This window comes from Haemaphysalis longicornis, unplaced genomic scaffold, assembly GCF_048455015.1.
Source record: "Haemaphysalis longicornis isolate Haplotype H1 unplaced genomic scaffold, Haemaphysalis longicornis Haplotype H1 scaffold_5, whole genome shotgun sequence".
NCBI lineage: Eukaryota > Metazoa > Arthropoda > Arachnida > Ixodida > Ixodidae > Haemaphysalis > Haemaphysalis longicornis.
The window spans coordinates 144191624-144215055 of record NW_027526385.1 but is presented as its reverse complement, the minus strand read 5'-3'; positions in this window follow the sequence as shown (position 1 = coordinate 144215055).

Genomic DNA, 23432 nt, shown 5'->3' with positions numbered 1-23432 from the left:
TGAAACGCCACAAAATAGACTACTTGAGAGCTGAAATTACTGATTCAAAACAACTATTTTATGTCCGCCTGTGGAAACCCATTTCCCACTCAACAAAAACAGACACAACTATTAAACTCGAAAGATGATGATTTATTAAGGAATGAACATCTTCTTAAATGGGACCTGTTAGGTACAACAATAAAAATTTCATTAGACACATTCATGTCATCCGACTTATTCAGGCAAGACGTCCCAACATAACAAAACACACTTCAACACACTTAGAGTTAATTTCCAAATGGTATTTAGCAGCCGAAGTGTGTTTTGATGGAAAAGCGCGTCTGATAGTCCGTCGGCTGTCTGAAGTTTAAGGCGTAAAAGAATTTTGCTTCCCAGTGACTTTTTCCCGTCAGGCGTTCAACATAGGAATCATCTGCTAATAGAGGCGTGTTCGATTCTCAACACTCGCGCTGAAAATAGAGTTGGGTTTGGGTATGCTTCTGGAAAAAAGGATGCGATAACACATTTTTCAAAATATATTTTTGGAGAGCACAAAGAACATACCCTAAGTATCGCTGTGACATTGTGGGAACCATAGCACACACCTGCATCTGCGCCCCATTCCACTGCTCCTAGCTGTACTTTTCCCCATAGTTGTTGAAAGGAGCCATGAAGACAAAATGAAAGTTGGTGTTGTTCGAAAGAGTTGGTGTTTTATAGTGCCCCCAGCGCTTGTCCGAAAGCAAACGATTTTTTATTCACAGGTGCTTTATTCAGGCGCACTCTTATTCAACGAAACAGCGTGCGCCTGGCTTAATCGGTAAGACGACGGCTGGCGCTCCGTTGATCTATTCGGGTCCAAGTTCGATTACTGGCGGTGCCAGAAAATTCTTTTATTTGTTATTCGCACTATTTTCTTTAATTTTTAACAGCAGAACAGGGACAAGAGAGGCAGAAGCATGCACAAGGCAAGCCCTGACTGTGCAAAGGTATTTTGTTAAAAAGGGGCACAAATATATAAGCCGACACAAGCAATCTGTTGTTGGGAAAAAAACGAACAGACTTTTAAACGTCCTTAAAAACAGATAAAGCCACGCAAATCGCTCACATACCTACGTAGAATCCAAAAACCCATTTTCCTCCTTGTAGAGCATCAACGATGGCTGGCTTACACAATTGCCATGATTCTTGCTGATATAAAAACCTTGAACAACTTCTCGCGTCGGCTGGTCGTTATCGGGGATCAAAGTGCCGTATTTATAACAACACGGAGTGCAGTGACATGATGGAAGGTTATCCACGTGCTTGTTTCTTATCAACACTTCATTCTCCCCAATATCAACTTTTCACGGGTGCCTAACTCCTCTAGGCAAACCATCAGTGACCGTTGATGAGCTCAACTAGACGAGGATCTCTTTTCGATTCCTAATTAGAGCCCGCAGAGACGTCTTTACATCCCAAGGCCGCACCTGGGCCGCATGTATCGCGGTGAAAAAGTTTTAAAAACTGCTCCACCAACATTGAAATTATTAGCAAACGACTGGTGGGCACATGGAGAAATCGTATTAGAGTTAAAACAGTCCGAAAATCTTCATCCCCAATTGTCCTGCGCGGATGTGCCCGAGGCCTTCACAACTGTCTCATTCTCTCCACTTCTTTTAGGACTCTGTTTTTAAAAATGTGCTGAGCCGTTTGGCTAAATAAATCTTCTTTCACGAACAAAAGTCCGGCTCTTATGACTACCGCCACTCATCCTCACACATTTTCCGGGCGTCAGGGGTGGTTACTACGACATCTACTAGACCCGTCTTTGCTGTCAGGTTAAATCCAAGGGATGCTTTTGAGCTTGGACAAAGCTATCTTGCTATTGCTTGAGGTTTGTAACATCCGAGCGCGCACACACAGGTGTGCACAAATTCTTTTATGGTATACAGGCTCGGGGCACGGGCTGATGTATGGTGTCGCCGTATGAATAAGTAGGTGCATAAAACCGAGCGATCCATCTTGTCCTTTTCTTTTCAACTGCGTTTTGAATTGTCTTCTCAGGAACTCATTTCCAGTGAACTTGGTGGGTGACGTGCGATTCCGGCATGTTCCCTCTGTGAGTCCTTCCAAAGCTTGAAGCCGTTGTTACACTTCGCCGAGGAGTATGTCTTGAGTGTCGATCTGTCCACCAAGCCAACTTGGTCACAAATATTTCTGGCGATGTATACCGTAAAGCTCATAGTTTCATGTATTGCGGCAAACCATGCATTGGGTTTGTTTGTTTATATTTTGCTTTTGCCGACCGGCTGCGCCGGTCTGTGTTATCTCTGTGCCAAGGGAAGCGCCTGTTTCATTCTTTTTTCTGTGCCGCATGTGCTATCGCTTCTGATAGGGAGAGCATTACGATTTTACGTGAACAGTATAAAATAATCTTCTTGTATCTACAATGTTCTAGATGTGAATCGACGGTTCGAGTACCACGCGCACCGAAAGATAAGAAAAATTACACCATCTTCCCGTGGGGAACCCTCATGAGGGTGCGAAGCATCGTGGCGGTTCTGTGTGGTTCCATTGTGTTGCCGTTATGCTGAGGGATCTAGTTTTTACTAGCGCCAGAGGGAATTCCGCGTCCGGGTCCACACCGGTGGCAAAGGCGCGCAAGTACTGTTGTGTTACGGTGAGTAGGCGGTGGTTCTCGAGGCGCCGAAACTCGTCCATCATGTTCTTATCGATGTTGTCTCTGTGGTAGAATCGGTAGTCTCCATCAGCTTTGGTGAGGTAAAGGTTGTTGACATTGGTGCACCGGCTGAGAGCAATGTACACGCCCTCCTCTTCGCAGCTTTGTCTTCTCGTTCTTCTTCTTCTTCGGCGGTTCCCCTACGGGAAGATGACGACAGTGGTTGAACGCGAACCTATCTCGTGATGGATTCTTTGGTTGGCCAGTCCCTAGGAGCATCCTGCCACAATCAGCATCAGAGGCGCTGCGGACGGGGCTGGTTGAGCTGCAAGGCGCGTGGCGCTTCCCGCCACAGCTTTCCCACGGGAAATTCAGCATCCCCCTCTAAAGTTTTCAGTTCGTCGTTTCCGTTGACGTTCAGCTTCGCGTGCCTTCGTTGTATCAGTAGCTTCTTGACGTACTTTGAATGAGTCAAGGACAGAGCACTTGCTCCTGTCCCGGATTTGTAGCGTAGTGGGAAGAGCACCGACTACGTCCCGTTGCGGCCAGAGAGTCGTGGGATCGAAACCGGGCGCGGCTAACTATTTCTTTTTTTATAGTGTAGTATCGCGGAGCTGTGGGTGTAAGGAGGAGAGTTGCGCATGCGCAGTGTGCTTGTGGACGGCGCCGCCATCAACGACGCAGGACAAGGCGAGCCTAAGAAATGCTCCGCATTTAAAAGCCTGCAAAGCAGACGCCGGGGTATTTGATTCTGCGACGCTCGCCGACACACGTTACTTTGTTGACCGCTGCTTCGCCGCCTCTGTATTCTTCTGGGTTATTGGGGGAGCACAAGTTCGCACCAATAAACGTGTTTGTTTTCCAAAACAACTGCGTCGTCCTTGGCTTCGTGACATCTGGTGGATGTTCTGGGTACGCACCCTTCATGCAAACTTCAACCTTTGGGAGCTGCGAAGCCAGTGCAATAGGAGCCAGCCTCTGCCTGCAAGATGTACCACCCGAGTTCGGTCTACTACCAGAGAAAGAGAAGAAAGACGTCGCAACCAGCATCATGGTCAACCAAGCCAATCCTCCCGTCGTTCTGCAGCAACCTCGGGAGCCGTCATCATTCCGAGGATCCCCTGGGGAAGACCCGGAAGAGTGGTTGGAGAAGCTGGAGCGCGTCCGAAGTTTCAACCGATGAAATGATGAAGAAAGTCTGAGGCAAGTGTTGTGTTTTTCTACCTCGGAGACTAGGCTGAAGTCTGGTTTGAAAATCACGAGACATGACTAATATCATGGAGCATGTTCGAAGTGGAATTTTTCAAAACATTCACAACGGTCGTACGGAAAGAACGAGCCCAGGTGTTGTTGCAGGCGCGATTCCAACACCCTAACGAAGGTGTTATGGTGTTCGTTGATGAGATGGAAATGCTATTCCGACGAGCTGACCCCGAAATCGCTGAACAGAAGAAGGTGCGCTTCCTGATGCGGGAAGTGAAACAAGAGCTCTTCGCTGGACTCATTCGCAACCCGCCCAAAACCAGCGGTGAGTTCGTGACCGAGGCTTTGATGATCGAAATGACCCTGGACATGCGTTCGAGGCAATACGATCGACCACTGGACACGTTTTTGGCGAACCCTGTCAACGCCCATGGATTGGTGACGCGCCGTGATTCGGGAAGAACTCTGGAGGCCTTTCCCAGCCATGCCGCAACCCCAGATCGCCTCCATGACCGACGTGATCCGAGAAGAAGTCCAACTCGTACAGGGGACTTCTATGCCGGCGGAAGCACACCGGGAACAACAAGCGATGACCTACTCTGCGGCTGTTCGTCGACCCCGCCCTGCTACAACACGTCGTCAAGAGGCCCCGCCCTACCGCCGCCCACTGTCGCCCGCCCGACCCCCTGGAGTACGAAACCAGACGCCGAGGAAGACTGACGTATGGCGAACACGCAGATAATCGTCCTCTCTGCTACCAGTGCGGAGAGGCTGACAACGTCTACCATCGCTGCCCATACAAGAGACCCGGACTTCGTGGTTTCTCCGTCCACGCACCACGCCCCCGACCCGGCCAGAGCCCATCTGAGATTGAAGAATACCTGTCCAACACCAGCCGTGGACCAGCCCGTTTCAACCGCTCGCCGTCGCCCTACCCCTAACAGTCGCCTGACCGCCGTAGGAGTGCTGACTTCGCACGTGGAATGTCCCCCAGCCCATGCGGGGGAAACTAAAGGCAGCAACTTCTGGAGGTGAAGTTGCTTGGCGTAAAAACAAAAACGCTCCAACGAGACAACGATTCGCCGAAGACTGTGATTTACGACATGCCCTCATCCCGACGGCCCGACCTAACCCGGACGTGACTCCTGAACTCGACGACAACGACACGGCGCGACGCGTACTTGACATGACCCAACCTGTCGCTGAGACGACGACAACGACGTCGCACAGTGCCCGACCGTCAACACGCACAAGCCGAGATGCGACGCCCCGACGCACCTGGAACTCGAGGAAGGCATCGTCCGACGTCCAGTTGTCAATCGACGGCTTTGACATAGTCGCCCTCATTGACACGGGCGCTGACTGCTCGGTGATGAGCGGGTCATTCGCGTCTCTGCTGAAGAAATTTACGTCAAGATGGAACGGTTCGTATATACGCCCAGCAGGAGGCCATCTGGTAACGCCAAGTGGAACATGCACATCAGGCGTTACCATACATGGCATCACGTACCCTTCTGCGTTCGTAATTTTACCTAACGGCTCCCGCGACGTAATACTCGGAATGGACTTTTTGACGGACAACGGCGCAGTAAGTGATCTGCAGAACAAGTCGATACCTTTTCCCTCTGATCAATTCATGACGCCGCCAATGAACCCCGATCATCGTGCTGCTGTAATGACAGCCGACGATCACGTCACCCTGCCACCACGCCAAAGCTTGATGATCTCCGTCTACTGTGAGGACGCTGCTCCTGACACCGACGCTATCGTAGAGGGTGACCAAAGGTTCCTTCTCAACCGCGGTGTCTCTGTCGCAAGAGGCATTGCGCGCTTTAAGCAATGCAAATCCCATGTTTTGGTCACCAATTTCACCGAGGAATACAAGCAGCTACACAAGGGCGCTGCAATTGCGTTCTTCGAAGAAACGCAAGAAGCAAGTCAAGTGATCGCGGTCGCCAACTTTGATTAAGCAGACGCAGGTGCTTCCAATCCACCGGAACCTTTCGACGTGAACCCTGCGCTGCCGGAAGCAAATCGGGAAAGATTAGTGGATTTGCTCCATCGCTACAGCGAGTGTTTTTCGGCAAACTCCAAATACATCAGACACCCCTAGCGAAGCACCGAATTATAACCGAAGATAGAGCCCGAGCTACACGATAGTCACCGTACCGCGTCTCTTCACACTTGCGGGAAGCCATCCGGACTCAAGTCGACGACATGCTCAGCGACTACCTTATACAGCCATCGAAAAGCCCCTCCGCTACCCCGGTCGTACTCGCGAAGAAAAAAGACGGCACATTAAGGTTTTGCGTTGACTACCGGGACTGAACAAAATCACCAAAAAGGACGTGTACCTCCTGCCACGAATCGACAATGCCGTCGACCACCTCTGCCATGCGAAGTACTTCTCATCTATGGATCTGAAGACCGGCTACTGGCAAATTGAGGGGAACGAGAGAGACGGAGAGAAGACTGCATTTATAATCCAGGACGGCCTATACGAGTTCAATGTGATGCCTTTCGGGCTGTGCACAGCGCCAGCAACGTTTCAAAGAGTCATGAACACTGTGCTAGCTAGCCTGAAGCGGCACACATGACTCGTATACCTCGACGACGTTGTCGTATTCGCCCGGACTTTCGATGAACACCTAGCAAGGTTGGAGTCTCTGCTCGAGGACATTCGTACGTCGGGGTTAACACTCAATCCGCAAAAGTGGCATTTTCGTACGAAGAACTCAAGTTCTTGGGCGACTTTGTCAACACCGCGGGAGTCCTACCTGACCCAGCAAAAACTTCAGCCGTTGCGATCTTCTAAGGACGAAAGACAAGAAGGGCGTGCGAAGATTTCTCGGACTGTCCGTATGCTACCGGCGCTCCGTCGCAAACTTCGCACGCATTGCAGAGCCGCTCACTCGCTTGAAGACAGATAGCACCCCTTTCAGCTGGGAAAACGACCAAGAAAAAGCATTCTGCGAGCTGCAAAAACGCCTGAAAGCCCGCCCGTACTCGGTCATTTCGACGAAAACGCCCAAACGAAAATACACACGGATGCCAGTGATATAGGCTTGGGTGCCGTCCTCATTCAAAAACAAAGCGGGTGTAAAAAGATAATCGCCTATGCCAGCCGTGGTGTGTCGAAGGAGGAGAAAAACTACTCTGTCTCTGAGAAAGGGTGTCTGGCAGGGCGATTTCAAAATTTCAATTATATGGGCGATTCGAAAATTTCGCCCATTCGTGTATAGCACACCATTCAAGGATGTGACAGAGTACCACTCACTGTGTTGGCTCGCCAATTTGAAGGACCCCTCTGGCCATCTTGGGCGTTGGAGCTTGCGCCTCCAGGAGTTCGACGTTACAGTCGCCTATAAATCCTGCAGGAAACACTCCGACGCCGACTGCCTGTCCCGCGCTCCCATCGACCCACAAGCACAAGACGCTGATGAAGACAGCGCCTTCTTCGGAATCGTGACGGAGAGCGACCTAGCCGCTCAGCAGCGTGCCGACCCCGACTCACGCGTCATAATCGACTACCTCGAGGAATGAAACGTCGCCGTTTGTAGGACCTTCAAACGCAGCTTGAAGGTACTACGCAGCTCACGAGAAACTCCGTCCTCGTGAAGAAGAATTTGAGCCCCGGGACAAGAACGAATTACCTTCTTGTCATGCCCGCACACCTTCGGGACGAACGTTTGGAAGCGTGCCACGACGACCCGTCTTCCGGACATCTCGGTACAGCCCGGACAATGCGAAAAATCAAGGCGAAGTACTACTGGCCCCGCCTTACATCCGACGTCACCAACTACGTCCGGAGCTGCCGTGACTGTCAGCGACGGAAAACGCCACCGACGAGACCCGCAAGACATCTGCAGCTAATCGCCGTCCAATCGAGGCCCTTCCAACCGATTGGAATGGACCTTCCCGGGCCGTTAACTACGTTACGATCCGAGAACAAGTCGATTGTCGTAGCAACAGACTACATGACGCGCTACGCAGAGACCGCCGCTCTTCCGAGGGGGACTGCACAAGAAGTCACCAAGTTCTTTGCTGCGACATGGAGCCCCTGAAGTGCTAATCACGAACCGCGGAACGGCCTTCACTGAGGACCTTATGTAAGGAATCTTACGCTACAGCAACACAGATCACAGAAGAACGACGGCGTACCACCCCCAAACGAACAGACTTACGAAACGTCTCGAACAGACGATCAAACAGACTTACGCAACGTCTGAAACAGGCGATCGCGGATATGCTGTCTACGTACGTCGACGTTGAACATAAGGCTTGGGACGAAATCCTCCCGTATGTCACGTTTGTCTACATTACAGCGACCCAGGAAATTACGCAGATGTCACCGTTCCAGCTTGTCTACGGAAGACGTCCGACTACGATGCTTGACGCCATGCTTCCACACATAGAAGACGGCGATTCAACGCCGACGTCCAAGGATATCTTCAATGTGCGGAGAAGACCCGCCAGGTTGCTCGAGTTCTGATAACGAACCAGCAGCTGGTGGATGCCGGACGCTACAATCTCCGTCGCCGAGACGGCGAGTACCATCCTGGGAACCGTGTGTGGGTTTGGCCTCCGATCCGAGGACGCGGACTCAGTGAGAAGCTTCTGCGACGGTATTTCGGACCATACCGAATTCTAAAACGTGTTGGCCAACTTACCTATGAGGTGATCCCCGATGGTGATTCCGGAACGTCACGACGACGTTTGCGGCCCGAAGTCGCCAACGTGGTTCGCTTAAAACCTTTCTACGCACCATGACGGCGGCCCGAAGTCGTCAAAGTGGTTCGCTTAAAACCTTTCTACGCACCATGACGGACTTAATTTTTTTTGTTTGTTCGGACTGTCGCTTACGTTAGCATCGCGTTCATGCACTCTTAGAGGGGGGGTAGGGGTAATGCTGCAAACCATGTATTGTGTTTGTTTGTTTGTGTTTTGCTTTTGCCGACCGGCTGCGCCGGTCTGTGTTATCTCTGTGCCAAGGGAAGCACCTGTTCCATTCTTTCTTTCTGTGCCGCATGTGTTACCTCTTCTGATAGGGAGAGCATTCCGATTTAACATGAACAGCCTAGAATAATCTTCTTGGATATACAATGTTCCAGGTGTGAATCGACGGTTCGAGAACCACGCGCGCCGAAAGATAAAGATCCTGCACAGCAGACGCCGAGCTATTCGATTTTGCGACGCTCGCCGACGCATGTCACTTTGTTGACCCCTGCTTCGCCGCCTCTGTATTCTTTTGAGTTGTTAGGGGAGGGCAACTTCAATAAACTTGTTTCTTTTCCAAACCAACTGCGTCGTCCTTGGCTTCGTGACAATATGATCTCCCGCCACTTACCTTCTTGGATCCAAGCCACACCAGAAACCGGGGTCAAGGGAGAACTAACATCAACCTTGAATTTTAAAGAAAAGTCTCAGTAATCCCCTCGAGCGATTTCGCCATCGCGATGGATTTGACCTTGATTTGACCGCAGCTGCGCATCACGTGACTCGTTGGACCGAGCTCTGCTGAGGGTCGCATTCGCCGCTGCCGCCATCACGGCTGGTTCGTGCATGCACTAATCGCACCTGGTTCTCCCCTGACCACGTGGCTCGCCGCATGCATGGGAGCTTGGCTATGAAGGAGGGCGTGGCCGAGCTGTTTCTCCCAGCGTTCCTAGGTAGCGGGTGGATTTTAGCCGTCGTCCGTCAGCTGTGTGTTCCCGCGTTGTGAAAGACTCCCGGCGAGCCAGTCCGTTCGGAAAACCTGGGAAGGGGGATCACAACCGTGCAACTTGGTGTTTAAAGCACTCACAAAAGAGGAAACAAGGAACAAAATGAGCGCAAAGCTACACGAGATGACACTGTTTTTGAACGCTTTCAACAACAGCATCAACAGGTAGCAACTAGCGCAATTGTCAGTTATACTGCATCACCACTGTAGAAAAGGCACTCCATGGACGAATAGCCTATTGGTTACATCGAAATCAAAGGTTAACCAAGTGAAACCAAGACTTAACCAGGGTAAGCCAAGCTTTCGTATTGATATCCAGGGTTAGCTGTGCTAAACCGCGACCATTCTTTGTAAATGAATGTCCGCACGGAAATCTTAAGACTCTTTCAATTCTCAAAACAGTCGCCTCTGCGTCAATGAAACCTTTTCAGAAACACCACTGTGTTCGGCCTCTTATTGTTCCAGTTTTTTTGTACTCATCTTCCAACACTCTGCATGCCTATATGAAGCTTGGCGGTTGCAAAACTTCAGTGGTGTGCCTTTCAACAACCTCTTGCACCTTCGAACCCGGCTCCAGTAGTCGCAGTTGGTTGTTTTCAAGAAACGGCTTTATTCGGATTTTGCACGCAGAGGGAGTATAAATGCCAGTTCAATTGAAACATTTGCGTCCATTTTTCTTCTTCGCTTATCGCACCGTCAACCATGTCGTTGAATAAGTTTTAAGTATTACGACGAACACATCCGCCATTTTTCATATTCTGTAATGGGATACTAACCAGAAGTTTATTGGTGTCGCCGACAGGAATACAATGCGGGACCTTCCCAACAGCTAGAATCGGTTCGTCCACGCTCAGGAGCTGCTCCAAACGCGTGGCTCTTTAATTGCTCGAAATACATTAGCGAAGGAACATGATTCCGGCGCTGGCATTTCTTACCAACTTGGCTCCTACTAGAAGTCTATTAAGCATGCTGCTTATCGCGCTGAGCACGCCTGTCGAAATATGGTGAACTACCCGACGCCAGTGTCCACATCTTGCAGAAATTCAGGTCGGTCAGAAAGGCAGGCACGGCTTGACAACTTCGTGACGAGATAAGTCGTCGTGTCGTGCTTGATGGTAACTACAAGGGGACGGCTATCGAGAAAATTGTGTTTACCATAGTTGACGTCTTACACATGGCCAATACTCGGGACACATATAGAAGTATCCTGAAAGAGAAATTCTAGGGCAAGAACCCTAAAATATTCGGTGGTGAGGGATCTAATAAACATGGTGTTGGTATCTTTCAAAGGTATCTGCTTACTTTTCTCAAAGGCGCTCGCTTCATATTCTGTACTATACGCAAGCACGCTGTGCTTGCGAGCTGGTGCGTGCGTGCCAGCATCAACGCAGGTTAGGCAGGGGCAACTGCATGTCAAACATTTGGATGTCAGTAGAACTAGCACGCTGATGTTTCAGCCGCGCCATAATATATATATCGCTTCTCCTTAATTATTGGAATTACATTTTGTGACGCTTTTGGGTTAGGTGTTAATCACCATCATCATAATTATGATCATCATCCCCCTGCTCAGGTTCACTCATGGAGGAAAGAAAAGTCTATAAGGGAGCGTCACGTGACAATCATGAAGCCTAACCATAAAAAATTATTCTTCCTTCCCGTAGCCCAACCCTGAGTAGTATGCAAAGCAGCGATGGGGTCGACTGAAGTTCCTATTAGTTTTTAGTTCGTCGTTGCCGTTGACGTTCAGCTGCACGTGCCTTTGTTGTATAAGTATCGTCTTGACGTAGTTTGAATGAGTGAAGGGCGTAAGGCGCGTTCGTAGCACGTGCTCCCGTCCCGGTTTGTAGCGTAGTTGGGAAGAGCGCCGCGTACCTCCCGTTGCGGCCAGAGAGTCGTGGGATCGAAACCCGGCGCCGCCTAACTATTTTTTTATAGTGGACTGCGCTTACGTCAGCCCAAACGCTGACGGGGCCAAAGAGACGCTCATGCGCAGTAGAGTGCGGACGGCGGACGGCAGGGGATGGAGGGACACAGCCCCGAGAATGAGATACTCCGCATCTGAAAATGAAGAACTCATGGGAGCTCCGCCCTCACGTGACAGAGAAGCGGTAGTTCTCTTCGCCTCATGTGGCCTGGCTACATGCCCGCCCTGCGTGCGTGCGTCTGTTCGTTCGGTTGCAAGACCGTCCAAGTATTGGTGTTTCAGTTACGAGTCGCCGTCCGAGCGTTGTGTTAAGTGCTGACTTGAACCCAAAACGTGCAGCGGGCTGATCGTGCGGGCCAAGTGGTCGAGCGTGATGGGCAGAAAACATTTTTATTTATTGAGCGTTCGGATCCGTCGAAGTTCACGCCGTAGTCGAACTTCGGTGTGCCGCCGCCGTGGAAAAGTGGAGCTGACAGATTGCGACATCCGTGCCTGAAATTTTATTTCACAAAACACGCTGCACTTGATTCTGATCATTTTATATTTTGATATTATTGCCACTCATGCCCAATTCTAGGTAATCCATCATTTATTGTCAAGGCCACAAGTCAGTGCAGAACTCACCACGGTCCCTCCCAGGGGTAATCTAGCATTTGATTTTTTCATTACCTATAGCAATCATTGAGCAGTCCTCTCACAACTAGCCCTCGTACTGTCTGCTACGTGAGGCGCAAAATGATCTTTTCTTCCTGCGTCTCGACCACGCATCAGTGGTTCTGCACCTTTTGTTTTCTAATGCATGCGCACAACGCACCACAAATGTCACCACGACAATTGTGGCACATACAACGTGCCACCATGCCTGAGCACCGATGAGGAGAAAGTATGCAAACGTATACGCAAAGAAAATTAGAGCTTTTCGCACCACCTCTCAGCCGATAGGCAACTTGTTGCAGCGATATTATGTAAAGGGAAGGTGCGCGAAAAGTCCCAAAAGAATGCCAAACGCAATCGTGCCAACAAATCAGGCAAACACCGTGCAGCCGTGGGCCGCTTTGTGGATGCGAATTTTTACAGCCTCGCGTTCGAGCAAAGCCAGTCATGCTTCATGCGACAAACGAAAGGAGACAACTTCGACCGGCAGATCGTGAGGGTGCGTCTTGAGCATGGGATCCACGTCTCGTGTCGCTTTGAACAGCGACAGTACTTACACGATACGAGGGTGAGAGCGCAACGCTGGAGAAAAAATCTAGTACGGCGCCTTCGGCGACACTTCCAGGCTCCACCTTCACCCGCAGCCAGTCGCAGCCTATTAATGCTACCGCGGGTCTGAAAGTGGCGGATATTCCATGATGGAGTGCGCGGCAAGAGCCCGAGGAGTGAAGAAGGCGGCATCAGAGGAGGTTGGCTTGCCAAAGCTGGTCCACCTGACGTCATGGTTTCTCCTAACACTTTTCTTCTTTCATGGGTCGACTGCAAGACGAAGGCCTTTCCCACTCACCTGCAACCGCTGCTAGCCTCTGCTGCTCGAGTTCAGAGCTTACCACCGAAATTCCGCATTTCTTCCCTGCATAGCTTTATTGGCCTTCCTCCACTTTTATATAAAGTTCGTTGTATCGAATCCGGTACCCTAATTGTGCACCGGTTGTAGGTTCGTCTCGCGACATGGCCAGACCAACTTTATTTCTTCTTCTCCCTTTCGACTGTCATATCGTAAATTCTAGTTTCTTCTCTGACTGAGGTAGTAAATTTCCTAACGCTGACTGTTATACATTACAATATTTGTTACATGGCCCGTTTAGCCGGCTAATTTGTTTTCTACCTGTTTAGTAAGAAGCCACGTTTCAGCTCCCTATTTCATCATCGGCCGTATATACTGGTTGTAGATTTTCTTTTGATGGGCAGAGGTAGCTTGCTTTGCATTATTTGGGCGTGCGTGGCGAGTGCACTGCAACCCATGCCTATTCAGCGCGGGATTTTGGGGAAGTGAGAATAGGCTAATTTATCTGTTACTCTTGAGGGCTCTGGAATCTCCCTTCCTAAGAATCAGAATGATGTTAGTGTTTTTCCAGGCTATGGGCACTTTTTAGTTTTCAAGCATTCTGAAATTGCTTCGATAAGCTAGATTAGCACTAGTCGTCTGTCCGAGATTGTTGTATTGTTTTTCTCCTTCTAGCGTTTCGTTTTGTAACATGAAGAAGACTTTCTTGGAATGTTTATTTCTCATTACGTTAGATTTATTCATATTTTTTTTATCTGCACGCCGTGCTTTCAGTCTGTAGTTTCGCAAGCATTGTTTGCAGGTGTTCTGCAAACTCACTCAGTAATGCTATGTTGTTCACAAACCTGAAATGGCTTAGGCATTACCTGTGCACACTTTTTTATGTTGTTCTCAAAAAAACTTTCCAAATACCCCCTTCAGACTTGCTGTGAATAGGTTTGGAGAGGTAGCATCTCCCTGTCGTACTCCTTTCCGAATCGGAAATATGTCGCTTTCCTTGTGGAGGGTTATCCTGCACGTGCATTCCCTATATATGTCGTCTAGAAGTCTTTCGTAGGATTCCTCTATTTCCTTGCGTTTTAGTGCAATTAAAACGGCTTCGGTGAGTACGAAATCAAACGCTTTCTGGAAATCTATAAATACCACGTGAACGGGTGTAATGTACTCTCCGGATTTCTCTCTCCCTTGTTTGACGACATTGATGTTATCCATCGTTCAGTACACTCACCTAAACCCAGCCTGCACTCTCGGTTGGTAGGAATCCAGACTGTCACCTATGTGGTTATCTATAGATATGGAGAACAGCTTGTAAACAAGTGAGAATGGGCTAATTTATCTGTAATTCTTGAGGTCTCTTGAATCTCCCTTCCTAACAATCAGAATATTGTTAGTGTTTTTCCAGGCTATGGGCACTTTTTAGTAATCAAGTATTCTGAAATTGGTACGGCAAGCTAGTTCAGTACAATGTGTCCTCCCTTCTTCCAAATGTCAAAGATAAGGCTGTCACCTGGAGCTTTTCCTATTTTCATGCATTTAAGAACTCTTTTCAATCGCTATTTTGTTACTAGGGGGGCATCGTAAGTTGAGCTTGTACTCTTAGTTATTTCCTCTGGTCTATCGTCGCTGGTACATGCCTTGGTGTATATTCGTTCTGCTACCTTTATTATCTCCAAGTTGTGCGTAATGTTGCCCCGGTAATCTCTGAGTTGGTATATCTTGACTTGTCTGATGGTTGTCTTTCGCTTAGTTGCTTGCACGCTTCCCCCTATCTGCAGCGTTTCCTCGATCACTGATAAGTTATAGTGCCGTGAACCATGTATTGGGTTCGTTTGTGTGTTTTCGTTTTGACTGCCAAGACGCGCCGGGATGTGTTTTCTGTGTCCCAAGTGAAGCGCGTTTTTCCTCATTTATTTTTTTAGCGCACGAGTTCACTCATTCCGATACGGAGAGCGTTTCGCTTTGACGTCGCTAGCCTAGAATAATCTTCCTTGGTCTACAATGTTCTGGATGTACATCAACGGTTTCAGAAACACTCGCGCCGTAACATCAAAGCCTTCCTAGCAGACGCCGCGGTATTCAACTCACCGACGTTCGCTTGCGCACGTCAATTTGCTGACTGCTGCTTCGCCACCTGTGTGTAGTTTGAGTTCTGTATTATTTGAATTGCTCTGCCAGTCGCCAAGCAAGCCCCGCTCATACCAGCCGCCGACAGCAAGACCATCCACTAGCGCTTGGTCTACTACTGGAGAAGGTGAATAAGAATGACGTCAATACAAGCACGGTGGTTAACAAAGTCAATCCTCCCGTCGTTCGGCAGCAACCTTGGAAGCCCCCATGATTCCGAGGATCCCATGTTGAAGACCCGGAAGAGTGGCTGGAAAAGGTGGAGCGTGTCTGAAGTTTCAACCGATGGGATGAAGAGAATCCCTGAGGCAAGTGTTTTAGGGGTGAAGCTCCTCTTGCTCGGGCACTGTCCCGTACTTTTTTGCTGTCATGTACATACCGCTGATGATGATTGTGGCAGGATGCCCCTAGGGATTGACCAACCTAAGATTGGACGAAGAGGTCGAAACGTTGAACGCGTTCGTTGCTACTCAACAAGGAGGAGAGGAACAAGAAGAGGTTGTCGTGTGTCGTCTGCGAGCTCAAGACATTTGTGGCGAAAGTAGTGGATTTTTGCGGCGGGGATCTTTGCCGCGCTGTACATTCATTCAACTTTGAATCACGCCGTCTACGGTGCTAGCAGATAATTCAAGATGGTGGGCTGCTCTTAAAAACATGTCTGCGCCTGTATCCACTGCCTTCCCGCTCACTGCCTCTCCTTTTCTGCCGAATTTTCTTACTTTATGTTCTTACGTACTTTCCACGATTGTCCTTCTGCCTATCCTTCCCTCATTTATTCCTGTTGAGCTTATAGTTGGTGAGCTCTATCTGCTGCCGTACCTCATTTTCTGGCAGTTTACTTATTATCTTTTTGTTGACGTTTATACTCACCTTTTTCCTGTATTTATTCACTTTACTTGTTTTAATCCAAATTCCAGTTTTTTTTCGTTTCTGTCAGTTAGCGCCCATTTCCTAGTGAATTCCCCTAAGTGGGCACGAGCCATTTTTTTTGGCACAAACCAGCCAACCAACATGTACCGGGGGTACGCGACACAAGACGCTCTGCAGAAGGCTTTGGCCAAGGTGGATAATATGTCACAGTGAATTTGCCAACTTACCATGGAGATTCTCATCGCCCCAAACAAGCCCTACATGTTCACCACAAACATCGACGTCGTGGACGGGAGTGTCAACGGAGGCGTGGGAAGTCTCAAGCTTTGCGAGTGAGGATTGGTGGTCTTGACGAGGCGGCGCCCGGTTTCTATTCCACGACTCTGGCCTCAATAGAAGGTACGTGGCGCTCTTCCCACTGCGCTACAAACCGAGACGCGAGATTGGCTACGAACGCGCCTTATGTCCTTTACTCATTCAGATGGTGCGCGCGGTCAAGAAGACCGATAACAACGTGTCGAGCGGCATTGATGCTGCGGCGCCCGGCTTCCATCCCACGACTCGCTGGCCGCGACGGGAGGTACGTGGCGCTCTTCCCAAGAGGCTACAAACCGAGACGCGAACGTTCTTACGAACGCGCCTTATGCGATTCACTCATTCAGATGGTGAGCGCTGTCAGGAGACCTATAAAAACGTGTCCACTTTTTACATGATGTGTGGGCTAGTGTTTTAGGGTTTTACTGATAAGCATTTTAGCTTCGCCCCTCTCATCATCTTTCCCTTCGTGGAGATGTCGGGATTTTTATGATGCTAAGCATCGCTTGCTCGGAGGGTTGTCCTGAGTCTGTGCCCCATCCGCAGCGCCTCTGATGATGACTCTGACAGAATGCGCCGAGGGATTGGCCAGCCCAAGAATTCATCACAACGGAGCTTCGCGTTCAACCACCGTATTCTCTTGTCTTCCCGTAGGGGAACCGCTGAAGAAGAATATTAGATGCGAAACATCTCCTGCTCCGGGGGGATGTCACGCTTCCGTGCCCCGTCCGCAGCCCCTCTGATGATAATTATGGCAGGATGCCCCTAGGGATTGACCAACCAAAGATTCCATCACGAGATAGCTTCGCGTTCAAGCACTGTCGACATCTTTCCGTGGGGGAACCGCTAAAGATGAAGAAGGAGAAGACACAGCTGCGAAGAAGAGAGCGTGTACGTTGCTCTCAGACGGTGCACCAACGACGGCAACCGTCCCCTCACCAACGCTGACGGAGAGACAGAGACTAGCACATCGACAAGAACATGAAGGACAAGATTCGGCGCATCGACAACCACCGCCTACTCACCGTAACACAACAGTACTTGCGCGCCTTTGCAACTGGTGTGGACCCGGGCGCGGAATTTCCTCTGGCGCTACTAAACACCAGGTCACTCAACATAACGGCAACACAATGGAACCACACGAAACCGCGATGACACTTCGCATCCTCATCAGGGTTTCTCACGGGAAGATGGTGTATTTTTCAAACTGGAGAGTCGGCTTAAGTATGGTTTGAAAATGACGAGAGCTCGCTAACAACATGGAGATAGTTAAAACTAAAATTTTTGAAAACGTTCACTGTTGTCGTACGGAATGATTGAGCTCAATGCAAATTCAACAACACAAACAAGGTGTTGCATTGTTCTTTGAGGAAATAAAGATGCTGTTCCGCCGAGCTGACCCCGAAATGGCAGAAGAGAAGAAGGTGCGCTTTTTGATGTGGGGAGTTAAACAAGAGCTCTTCACTGGACAAACTCGCAACCATTTAAATACCGTTGCTGTGTTCGTGACTGAGGATTCGGTGATCGCGAGTACCCCGGACATGCGTTCGAGGCAATGCGATCAACCACTGAACGCGATTTTTGCGAACCCCGTCAACGCCTTTGATTCGGGACGGAAGACTTACGGGAAACAAACCCCGCCTTCGTTCCCGAAGAATTCACGAATCTTTTGACCGACGTAATAAGTGAAGAAGTTCAAAACGAACTGGAGACTTCTAGGACGTCGGAAGCACCCCGCGGACAACAAGCTATGACCTACGCCGCGGCTTTTCGTCGAGCCCACCCTGCTCCAACCCGTCGTCAGGAAGCCCCGCCGTACCGCCATCCACTGTCACCCGCACAGGCCTCCGAAGCCCAAATTCAGACGCCCAGGAAAACGGACGTATGTCGAACCCCCATTGTCGTACGCTGTGCTACCACTGCGGAGAGGCCGAGCACATCTATTGTCGCTGCCAATAGAAGAGGGCCGGACTGCGTGGTGTCTTCGTCGACGTACCTCGCCCTGTCCCTGGCCAACGATCACGTGAGATCGCCGAGTATCTATCTCAAACAGCCATTGCCGAGCCTGTTTCAACGGTTCGCCGTCGCGCTACCCATACCAGTCACCGAAACGCCCTAGCAATGCTGACTTCGCGTGTGGAAGGTCCCCTAGCCCACCCTGGAGAAACTGCAAGATGCAACTGCGGGAGGTAAATTTGCACAAGGGCGGAAAAATGAAAACAGTCCAACGACGCAGCGACTAGCGGTAAACCATGGTTCCCGACATGCCCCGAGCCCGACGACCCGAGCTAACCCTGAAGTGACTCCCACACACGACGACAGCATAACTGCGCGACGCGTACCCGACATGACCGAACCACCCGATCAGAACACGACGAAGACGACGACGCACAGTGCACGACCGTCAGCACGCAAAAGCCGAGATAGCATGACACGATGCACCCGGAACTCAAAGAAGGCGGCGTCCGAAATTCAGCTCTCCATCGACGGCTTTGATGTAGTCGCCCTCGTAGACACGAGAGCCGAATACTCAGTAACGAGCGCATCATGTGCAGCTAAGCTAAAGAACGTTATGACAGATGCGACGTGCCGCACATACGCACAGAAAGAGGCCACCTCGTGACGCTCAGTGAAACGTGCACACTGCGCGTCACCATAGATTGCACCACGTACACGGCTGCGTTCGTTTGTTTATGTTTTGTTTATGGGTGTTTACGTTTGTTTGTTTTTTTTGTTATTTTAAAGCCCTGCCGCCCCCATCGGTGTTATTTGCGTTCCAAGCCAAGCGCGTCTTCAAGTCATTATTTTTATGCCGGATGGATTATCTCATTCTCGTACGAAGAGCACTGCACCCCAACGTCAGTAGCCTAGAATAATCTTCTTTGATCTACAATGTTCTGGATGTATATCGATGGTTCGAGAAGCACTCGCGCCGAAAGTTCGAAGCCTGCAGAGCCGACGCCGTGGTATTCGACTCACCGACGCTCGCTTGCGCACGTCACCTTGCTGACTACTGCTTCGCCAACTTTGAATCCTTTGCGCTGTTAGGGGAGCACTTGTTCGCTCCAATAAACTTGTTTTCCTTGAAGACGCCTGTGTCGTCTTTAGCTTCGTGACAACATGCACGGCTATCGTTTAATTGTCTTCTGGTGACCAGACGTGGCAGCACATCTAATTCAATCCGGTCTATCGCACTTGGCGGTTTAATGTTCTTACGTTTGGTAATTATTCGTTCGTTTTGTTAGTTTTCCAATTTGTTCTCTACATGTTGCCTACATAACAGCTGGTGCTAATTCACTCAGTGCTGTTGTAGGTTGTCAATTAGCCCGTCTAGACTGGCCTCGTTCTGCTCGTTGAAAAGCAAGAATTGGCAAGAGGCATTTTAAGCTCCTGAAATCTGGCTCTGACTGATTCTATGCGGGGTTTCAGTTTTCACGACTTTCCGTCTTCCGCTTCTCGGATTCAATCTTTGCTTGTGACTAGCCATGATGTGATCGCTGTTTCAAAGCTTACCACTTCAATACTTGAGCGACACCTTGGTTTTTATTTAAGTAAATTTCGTTATTGGTTGTCCTATTAGGGCTTTTCCACATCGATTTGCTACTCTTTCATTTGCAGAACAAAGCGTTCATCAACCTCAGCCTATTTTTCTTTGTAAATCCCACCACTGTTCTCCTCGACTGTTGGGATTGTCTATCCCCAATAGTTTCCCACTGACCTTTCTGCCTTTTGCTTGTTGCCGACCTTTACACTAAAGTCTCTCATCACAATTGTGAACTGCTTTGCTGCTTTCTTCATTGCTGATTCGTTCCTTTCGTAGAGGATATCGTTGGCTTTATTTTATAGCTGGTTCTTGTTACATTGGCCTGTACTGTCTTTACCCTGGATCGCCTGTTTAGCTTGATTGCACCAGCCGCCTCTCTCTTGCAATCCTGAAAACGCCTCCGCGTTTCCTCTGTGGAAAACAAATCCCGCCCAGTGTTCTTTCTTCTAGTCGAGTCCACTGTATTACAGATTATGCCAGCTAGTGATCTCTATGAAGCCTTCTCATGTCCTTGTAACTTGGCTTAACCCTATACCGTACCTAATGTCCGAAAACTCTTCTAGTAATATTGCTAAGCTTCCCTCACTAGACAACTTGTGTGCATTGAACGGTGCGAGGGTTAAGGTCTAATGGCCGACTGTCCTAACCCAGAGATTCCTATCAACCTCTTTTGTATAGCTGTTGTCGCCTCCGCCGTGGACAGATGCTCTACAGCTGCTGGGGACTGCTCTCCCAAAAGTTCAGTTGGGTAGACATGGAGGCGGCGACGAACCAGTACACTAGGCTACCAAGATGCTTCTCTGGTAAGGGAGTTCTGTTTAGGCCCCTAAGAGTATTCCTAGCATGGTTGAACCTTTATAGTGTAGCCAATTTGGTATCCGGCATAATGGTTAATTCCGGAGCACGGAGCCTTCCATACCTGCATGGGTAGGACACAAAGAGCCGGATGAAAAAGACAGAGAAAGCGAGAGAAGTTTAATGCCGACGACGTTGCCCCGCACGCCTACAGCGATATTGAGCTAGCGTGTCGGTCTTGCTTTTTATACCACTGTTCTGAAGTAATGCTGAAGGACTGGCTACTTATGCGAGGTCGACTAACGTGTGCTGCTGAAATACTAAGCCCCTGCTGTGCTCAACTGTATAGCTACGACATGAAATGACTAGTTTGATGCCCAGCTGGCCAAAAATGCCGTTGAAGTTTTATCAGACTACTACTTCACCCTCTAGAGCTATTCAGAGCCGTCAAACTATTTATCGCGCGCTCCCCGTTTAACGGTGACATTACATGGTAGATTTTATGACTAAAATTTGAACATTGGCGGGGCTCCGTACATACGTGTCTGTCATGACTGGAAGCGTCTGGAACATAGGCGGCCAGGTTGTTTACATTCCGGCGTTAGGCTGTAACTTTACCGAAACTGTGATTAACGAGCTGATTTGCCTTGTCAAAGTATAGGACTAGCAACGTGATGACGCGAGCACCGCATTTAAGTGGTCATCCTGCCACGGAAAGTTAAACAGCTTTGTTTTATTTGCTTGCTACACAAAGTGGGCGGCCGCCCCCATGCCGAGAAAAAGAAAACATCATTATTTGTGAAACTATTGATGCTAGTACGCTCAAATTTGGTAGAAAGGACATTATCTAGAAATTTAGAAAACAGAAGTACAAGAGGATTAGAACTTACATGACAGGTTTCTTACATGACATGACAGGTTTCTTCCAAAAAACATTCAAAATTTTCGCAGCTCCCTACAAACGCTGTCGCAATGACTGATATCTGCTAGTACATCGCATAACTATTATTCGACAGATAAACAGGACATAGAGAAAACCGCCTGATATAAAATATACTAGGTAGCCGCCAGTAAACAGGAGGGAAGCTACCTGCCTCAACTGGTTTGGTATTTGCTATATTTCATGAGTACGGCTCGCTACGAGTCAGCCAAAGCCCAAGTGCACACGCGAGTAATGGTGTCTTGACTTACACGGCTGTGTGCACGCTATACGGAGAATATTACAACGCATGTTTTTTTTTTAAACCTACCCACTTCGTAAGACACAAGTAAATAACATCACTACAGACGTTGTTTTGGACATGAACTACTAAAACCATTTGACAGGTTCTGCTGTTATTTGCAATATATTTTAGCCCTTGACGCGTAGTAAAAAATAAATCCTGGGTAATCACAAACACCTACTAGTGAACCCCGAAGCAACATGATAGGACGGCGTCTCCGAAATAGATACACATGTAAACTTTCGTAATTTGCTAGTAGCTTTATGAAAACACCCACAATTATCCCCAGCCACTCAGACCTCTCAAAGGAAATAAAGTGTGCTGTTGAATTACCTCCAAATTTCTCGTCCTATTTTCTGGCATAACTTCTGGAATTTGGCAAAAATTAGAGGCCATACTTACTGTTACGCGGTTGGAGAAAAACTGAGGCAAACTGTTGTTGATGAGGTGATGATCTATTGTTTGGCCTTTAAAGTAGGATCACGAGCCTGACATAGTGCAGGTATCCTCATTACAGTCCCCAGTCGAAGTCGTCTATGCCGGTCGAGGCACATCATCTGGAAGGTTGGGGTGATCATGAACCATGCGATGCAACGAAGGGTGCTGAAGTACTTGCGGCTGCTGCGATTGAGGATGAGCAACGTGATGCCGTCAAGACAAAGAAGAAACATTGAAGGCTTGCTACGGTGTACTTCCCCGAAGGGCATCGGCATAAATGGCTGCTCAGATGGCGGCAGGTTTACATGTCGGCTCGTCTTGGCGGTCCAAAGGCTGGGAATATCGGGCTGTGGGCATGGTCGTGACCATAGAGCTCCAGTACTTAAGCTCACCCTCAAGATCCGAACACCGTCATCGGAAATCATTTGCAGACATTGCCATGCATGACATCCAGGTTGACAGTGCACAACACCTCCACTAAATATGCTACGCGGTGGTGGGAAGAGAGAAGCAAACCAATATAGACGAGGGGATGGTTTAATGTGTGGTGAGAATTATTGCACAGGTGGGGATAGACACCAGTCTCCATTTCTTCGACTTCGAAGGTGCGACCTGGTGCTGTACGCCACGAGCAGCTCCTGCCTCTTGTTGTGACATTATAATGGCTCGAAAAAAGGGAAGCAATGAACGTATTCTTTGCGTGCTTTCCTCACTGTTTTTACATCTCGTGATCCAATTTGCATTTATAATTTATTACCAACATTAAGTAGGCTAGTAATTTAAAAATTGGCAACAAAAAACATAAGGACGCTTCCTTTTTTCGCACCGCTGTGCTGATGATATCGCCTTAACATTTGTCTTAATGTTGTATGCAACTGCCCTTTACGTTCTGGGAACTGGTCTGCCGGTAAACAAAAGGAGTCGGCCACACATGACTCGAAATGAACCAAATGCCTTTAGCACGCCGGGGAAACTTTACCGGGAATATCGCACAATAACTTTTGACGACAACAAAGGCATCGATGTATTCTAAAAACATTGTATGCCTTGTCCTTTCCTTTTCAAAAATTGAGAAGGCCTGGTCCATGCGGAGCAGTTTTGGTCAGGGAAATTACCGGCCTGATGT